This window comes from Gossypium hirsutum, chromosome D08 (assembly GCF_007990345.1).
Source record: "Gossypium hirsutum isolate 1008001.06 chromosome D08, Gossypium_hirsutum_v2.1, whole genome shotgun sequence".
NCBI lineage: Eukaryota > Viridiplantae > Streptophyta > Magnoliopsida > Malvales > Malvaceae > Gossypium > Gossypium hirsutum.
The window spans coordinates 48,041,504-48,049,325 of record NC_053444.1 but is presented as its reverse complement, the minus strand read 5'-3'; the positions used below and the strand labels follow the sequence as shown (position 1 = coordinate 48,049,325).

At 37.4% G+C, this 7,822-nt stretch overlaps 1 pseudogene; it reads left to right on the top strand.

Moving 5' to 3' along the window:
• Positions 1–2,006: 2,006 nt before the first annotated feature.
• Positions 2,007–5,825, top strand: LOC107906970 (uncharacterized; annotated as a pseudogene).
• Positions 5,826–7,822: the final 1,997 nt, after the last annotated feature.

Sequence of the window (7,822 nt, the reverse complement as noted above, 5' to 3'; positions counted from 1 at the left end):
ATCGTTTAATTATTACTAACTGTAATAATTGTATACTCTACTAACCAACTTGTTAATGTATTACAAGTAGGTCAAAGACAGGTCTAACAAGCGCTTGAAGCATTCTGAAGCTTAGAAATTTGGGAAATAAGGTCAACGTTGCAACATAGACAATTTTGTGTCGCAACACCGTGGGCAATAACAAAGAAGTTCAAAAATCAAATCGATGTCGTGACATCACTAACCTGTGTCATGACATAGAAGATAGTTTCTCAAAATTTCAAAACTTCAAGGTGTGTTGCGACATCAAACCCCAGTGTCGTGACACGAAATCCCTATGTCATGACATCGTTGTAAATTTTTGCAAGGTCGACCCGACCCATTCACACAACTTGAGTTTTTTAAACTTAGAAATATCAAGTGGTTTGCCTCAAAAATACCTCTTTTAAGCATAAAAACAACATATTAACACAACCTAACCTAATTTTAATATCCAACCCTCTCTTAAAACTCTCTAAAACCTCTAATTCCTAAACCCTTTTTTTCCACCAAAAACTTAGGTTTCCAATCCTTCACCCTTATTCCTAAATGCCACATTGGAAGAGAACATTATTAAATCAATCGAAGCAGAGGCACATACTGATTCAAAAGATTGAGGTTAAATTATTCTCAACTCTCTTTTACTGTTCAATTGATTACTGTTCTTTTTTTTGCTAGAAACTTTGTTTTTAGAGAATGCCTCCTAGTAAAATAAAAAAAAACTACGGTACAAAATACTCTGGTATCTTCGAACCCTAAAAAGTTTGAGAATCTAGAAACGAAAAAATATTTTTTTAAGTTAGTAGATCTTTAATGTAGGAACAAGGGTTCGAACCTTCAATGATTTTGTGCGATGAAATTTAAACTTTGGTTAGATACCATAGTTGGGAATGATTTTGTATCACTAGCAAGGAAATTACGATGGTCTCGGTAGTGCAAGAACTTTACGCTTCTTTTAAGGACCAAGAAATATAAAAAAGAATAAATTGGGACACTATGACAGTGAAGGGTGAAGAGGTGTCGATAACTCTTAGGGAGATATGTGAGTTCTACAATGCACCTTTCTATGACAAAGACTTCCTTAGTAGCAACGATTTAGATAAATTTCATAATATAGACATGGAAGATGTTATTAAGTACTTGACTCAAGGTAGAGGTACATGGAACTATAGGCCCATACAAAGTTGCCCGTTAATTTCAATCAAGCAATAATGTTCCCCGTTGCAAAAATTTGCATGCAATTCATCGGTACTAGAATTGTGCCCGCTCTAATTATTTCTAACGTGAATACTTTTCGAGCTATTTTGTGATATAACATTTTACAGCACAAACAGGTTTGTGTGGGCAAATGGATTTACCGAGAGATTAGACAGTGTGTACATAGCCAAAAAACTGGAATCTTCTTTCCTCACTTGGTGATTGAATTGTGTCGACGGGCAAGAGTTCCAATGGGCAAGAATAAACAATTCATGAAACCAATAAAAAGCATTAATGGAAACTCGTTGTACACCCATTATGTCAAACTTCAAAGGAAACAAATCATGCATTAGAATCAAAAAAGGAAAGAAAAAATGGATGTCCCAGTGTCACTTAAGCGAAAGGAGAAGACAACGATTCGAAGATGAACCAGCGGGAGCATGGAGGAGAAGCTTGATAGGATGATGTGGTGGATGCAAGAAACATGGCCGCACTCCAAGCATTTACAAAAATGAATAGGTTACACACTCCGAATTATTGTTAAGTTCGATTTCGAGCTTAATTTATTCACTTAAATTATTTTAATTGTTGATTAATTTTCGGTTAATTAAGTTACAATTCAGCTTGAATTGATTAGAAACATTCTATGCCGTAATAATTTAATTGCACTCCAATTCAACAATTTATTTCATGTGCAGGTTGATGCCCGTATAAGCTCAATTTGGAAGGTAATTCGCATAAATAAGGTTGCTGGAAGAGGGTGGTCAGATGTTGGTTTTAAAGAAATTGAATTGACAATTAAACAAAGAAGGAAATTCGGTCCAAATTGGATGTACAGCAGGCCGAATATGCGACAAAAAAATCAGCAAGGGAATTAATTTTAATTCCCTAAATTCCCTTCTTGCAAGCGGTGGTCGACCTCAAGTAATTCAAGGAGATTTAATCAGCCTTGAAGAGTTCAAATAAAATAGAATTCTTTTAGGCTGAAGCTGTTTTTATGCAACAGGATCAGCTAGGAAACGGGGGATAAGATTGAATTTAATTTTTGAATTGTGGAAGGATATATTCCCATTAAAAGAGGCGGACAGCAGTTTTAAAATGAGGGGAGTCGAACAGCAGAAAAAGAAAAAAAAAGAAACGAGCAGCAGATTTTTCATTGTTTTGCAGGGTATGGTTCGGTTTTCCATTTAAAGATTTTGAGAGCTATCACGCGTCAGTCAATCCGCTGGGAATCCGTTTTGAAGATTCAGCTAGACGAGAAGAGAAGGGCTTAGCAATTGAGAGCGGTTCTTCATACGAGATTGGTTCAAAATTTATGTTGTTTTCAATTAATTTCGGTTCTGGTCTTCTCACCATGAGTTGCTGAATTATTTTGGCTTAGTTAGGTACTCATGAAGCTGAGTACAAGTGATTCAAAGACATCAGTTTTCTAAATTCAAGTTCGGCATTCCCTATTTGTTTGTTTTTAATGTTTAAAGGAAATTTCTAAGTCAATTGGATTCATCACCTATTTAATTTGGAGATTTTCTTACAGTCATTTAAGTAAAAATTGAGTAATTAAAATTTCTTAAAGAAAACTTAGAATTGTGATGAATAATTGGTCAGCAACTAATTAAAAACAACTAGGAATTTAATGGTAGAGACCGCTGGAGGATTCTTTACGATTGAAGCAAGGAAAAATCTCTAAAAATTTTAAATACACCTTTAATGGGTCGACGGAGAGATAATTAAGGGTAGGAATTCAGCTAAGAACGTTCTCTGACTGGATGAAATTACCAGAGATAGGAAATTACTTCGTAAGTGATTTGTCTTATCCTTGTTGTCGAATTAGAATACAGGAATAATTAGAGGATGCAATCGACTTGTACTTAGCGGATTGAGGAGCCCACAACTAAGCCTTCATTCTCGTTATTGGTTTCATTATTTCAAAGTAATTTAAAATTTGAGTTAGAATTTATTCGTCACTCTAGGGAAACATAGAAGCATAATCACCCCCCCCCCATTTTACTTTCTTGCGCACTTTAATATTAACTTGATTTCAATTTTTTTTCCTTTTCAAATAGGTTTAACACGAGCTTCTTCGTTGGACGATCCTGTACTTACTCTATATTACCAGTTAATATTGGTTGAGTAGAGGATTAAATTTGGTGGTCGTAACGACAGCTACCAAATTTTGGCGCCGTTACCGAGGAAGCGACGTAGTCAAATCTATTTGATTTTCAGAACTTATTTTGTTTTATTGTTTTTGTCTTTGCAGGTAGATTAGACCCTTTAGTATATGTTATTAAGGAGTGGACGACGAACATCGGAGTTTCCTGTTAACACCACCGGCCAGCAAGCTGAACATTCCAACCCCCACGTTGAGCCTAACGTTTCAGAGGATATCAACATGGCCAACCAGACCTTGAAGCAATTGGCCGCTCCTAACTTGGCTGCGCAACCACCATCTATCACTTATCCCGCCCTTGATAGGCCATTAAAGCTTAATTCGGGATTCCTGAATTTTTTGCCAAAATTCAATAGACTACCAGGTGAAGACCCTTACCGTCATATTAATGGATTTCTAATTACTTGTTCAACTATGCAGCCAGATGGCATTGAAGAGAAACAAATCAAGCTCCGAGCCTTCCCTTTCTCATTACAAGGATTGGCGAATGACTGGTTATATTACATGCCACCGGGTTCATTCACAACTTGGACAGGGTTGCATAAGGCTTTCCTTGAGTAGTATTTTCCGGCATCAAGAATAGGGTCAATCAGGAAGGAAATTTGTGGAATTAAACAACTGGTAGGTGAGTCATTATACGAGTACTGGGAAAGATTTAAACGGCTATGTGCGAGTTGTCCACAGCATCAGATTAGTGAGCAGCTCTTAGTGCAATATTTTTATAAAGGGTTAACACCACAAGATCGAGGAATGATCGATGGAGCGAGTGGAGGTGCATTGGTTGATAAAACTCCTGAGCAAGCCCGAAATTTGATCACTAATATGGCGCAGAATACACAGCAATTCGGTCTCAGGTGGTCCGACTTGGGTAAACGAATGGATGAGGGCCAGTCGAGTATGATGGAGGCTCAGTTAGCTAATTTAACGGCTATGGTAAGTAAATTGATGACTAAAGGTACTGTGAAAGCTTCACTGTGTGGTATTTGTTGTTTAGAAGGACATACCACAGATATGTGTCCGACATTACAGGAAGGGGAAGCTAACACCGTCTTTCCAAATCAGAGAAGGTATGATCCATACTCAGCTACCTATAATGAGGGATGGAGAGATCACCCCAATCTCAGATATCAAAATCGAGCCACACCTCCGGGATTCGAGCAGCAAAATTCCCGACAATATAATCCATCTCAGCAACAAACCAACCATCAAAATCTTAGTGTTGAAACTAAGACTCATACCATGCTTGAACAAATGATGAAATGATGGTTGACCAGAAGAAGGAAACCAATGGAAGATTTCAGTCTTTGGAATTGGCAGTGAAGCAATTGCAGACCAGAGCCTCGTCGACCGATGTTAATCTAGGGAACTTACAAGCACAGGTAAATAATCGGTTACCGTCACAGCCTGTGGTAAATCCGAGGGATAATGTCAGTGTTATAACCTTGCGAAGTGGGAAGGAGTTGAGATGTCACTAAAGAAGGCTCAAAACAACGATGAGGTAGACGAAACTGAGGTAAGAAAGGTCTGATTTAGTGATATTGAAAAGGAAAATTTAGCCTTGCCAAAGGCTGATTTACAACTGTCGCAAGCAGCTCCAAAGGAAGCAGGGAAATCACGTTCACAACAGTCCACTGCTTTGTACGATGCAACGAATTTTGAGCAAGAAATGAGGGTTCCCGAGCTTTGAGCACAAACAGGTCAGAACGATAATAACCAACCTCGGTCTTATGTACCGAAGGCACCATTTCCACAGCGTTTGAGGAAGGAAAAGTTAGAAGACGTTAATGTCGAAATTCTAGAGACTTTCCGTAAGGTACAAGTTAATATCCCATTGATTGATGCAATTAAACAATTACCTAGATATGCTAAGTTTTTAAAAGAATTGTGCACATCTAAAAGGAAATTAATTGGAAATGAGAAGATTAGTCTCTGCGGTATTTCAAAAGAAACTTCCTATTAAATGTAAAGATCCTGGAATGTTTTCGATACCTTGTAAGATAGAAGACCTTAAACTTGATAGAGCTATGCTTGATTTGGGAGCTTCTATAAATGTCATGCCTAGGAGTATCTACGATAAAGTTCAATTAGGTGCATTAAAAGACACGGGGCTGATAATTCAACTTGCAGGTAGAAGTAATGCCTCCCCTGATGGCGTTTTAGAAGATGTTCTAGTACAAGTGAATGAGTTAGTTTTTCCAGCTGATTTTTATGTTTTAGACATGGGAGCTAGTGATAACTCAGTTGATGCACCCCTACTCTTAGGTAGACCTTTTCTTAAGACTGCTAGAACAAAAATTGATGTGCATAAAGGGAATTTAACTATGGAATTTGATGGTGAGATAATTAAATTTAATATATTTGATGCTATGAGATATCCCACTGATATTAATTATGTATTTACTCTTGATGTAATTGACAATTTTGTTTAAGATGTCTATGAATTAGAGGAAGAAGACGAGTTGAAAAGCGTTCTAGCTAAGAGCATTTTTTATATCAACAAGCAGGAATTTATCATTTCTGATTCTTTAATTGACTCAGTTTGTGCTTTAGACTCGCCCAAATTGACACGATTCAAGCCGATTCTCCCTAATCTTACGGTGACTGGTAAGCAAATTCCTTTATTAATTTCACCACCTAAATTGGAGTTAAAAGAGCTGCCCGAAAATTTGAAGTACATTTATTTGGGGGAAAATCAAACTTTACCATTGATAGTGTTGAATGCTTTAACCGAGATGCAAGAATCTAAGCTGATTAGAGTTCTTAGGGAGCATAAGGAAGCCTTCGGTTGGACACTAGCCAATATTCGGGGGCTTAGTACGACTTTATGTACTCACAAGATAGCCTTGGAACCAGATTCAGTTCCCAAAAGAGACCCCCAACGACGATTGAATCCACCAATGATGGAGGTAGTCAAGAATGAAATTTTAAAATGGTTGGAAGCTGATGTCATTTATCCTATAGCCGATTCAAAGTGGGTAAGTCCAATTCATGTTGTACCTAAGAAGGGAGGAACTACAATAGTTACCAACGAGGAAAGGTTAGAGATTCCTACAAGAGTGCAGAATGGTTGGCGGGTTTGTATAGACTATAGGAAACTGAACAAAGCCATTAAAAAAGACCACTACCCCCTCCCATTCATGGATCAAATGTTAGAAAGGTTAGTTGGTCGCTCACATTTTTGTTTTTTAGATGGCTATTCAGGATATTTACAGGTACCCATCACACCTGATGATCAAGAGAAGACCACCTTCACTTGCCCGTTTGGAACTTACGCCTTCAAGAGAATGCCTTTCGGATTGTGCAACGTACCAGTTACTTTTCAAAGAGGTATAACGAGTATATTTTCGGATTTTATTTCACATTTAATGGAGGTGTTCATGGATGATTTTAAGATTTATGGTGATTCATTTGATCAATGCTTGCATCATCTTGTGTTAGTTCTTAGGCGTTGCATTGAGACTAACCTGATATTGAATTTTGACAAATGTCATCTCATGGTTGAAAAGGGCGTAGTATTGGGGCATGTCGTCTCAGCTAAAGGTTTAGAAGTCGACCAAGCCAAAGTCGAGGTAATTAAAAATCTACCTTATCCAGGTACTGTGAAAGGAATTCGATCTTTCTTGGGTCATGTAGGTTTTTACCGTCGGTTCATCAAGAATTTTTTGTAGATATCGTCACCTTTATGTGTATTGCTCGGTAAGGATGTCGCATTTGAATTTAGTGAGAATTGTAGAAAATCTTTTGATGAATTGAAATTGAAATTGATCATAGCCCCTATCATACAAGGGCCGAATTATGCATTACCTTTTGAAATTTTATGTGATGCCAGTGATAAGGTTGTTGGTGCGGCTTTGGGACAAAGAAATGGTAAGGAGTCTTATATTATCAGGTATGCTAGCGATCTATTGAACCCAGCTCAATGCAATTATACCACGACCGAGAAAGAGCTCTATGCCATAGTTTTTGCCTTAGAAAAATTTAGAGCATACTTGTTAGGAGTCAAAGTTGTTGTATTTTCTGACCATGGTGCTCTTAAATATTTTTTGCATAAAAAAGAAGCTAAGCCCCGATTAATAAGATGGATTTTTTTTTTGCAGGAATTTGACTTGGAAATTAAAGATAAGAAAGGTAAGGAGAATCTTGTGGCTGGTCATTTGAGTAGGATAGAGACTGGAATTTTGAGGGATGAGCTGAGTGATTTAATTCCCGATGAGTGACTTTATAGTGTGTCTAGTGTTTTGCCATGGTATGCCGACATAGTGAAATACTTAGTGACTAAAGAGTTCCCTATGAATGCACCTAGACATTTAAGAGAAAAAATTAGAAGTCAAGCCCGATTTTACTTATGGGAAGAGCCATACCTTTCGCGATTTTGTAGTGATCAAATAATTAGGCGTTGTGTCGATGATAGTGAGATAGACTCGGTGCTTAATTTTTTTC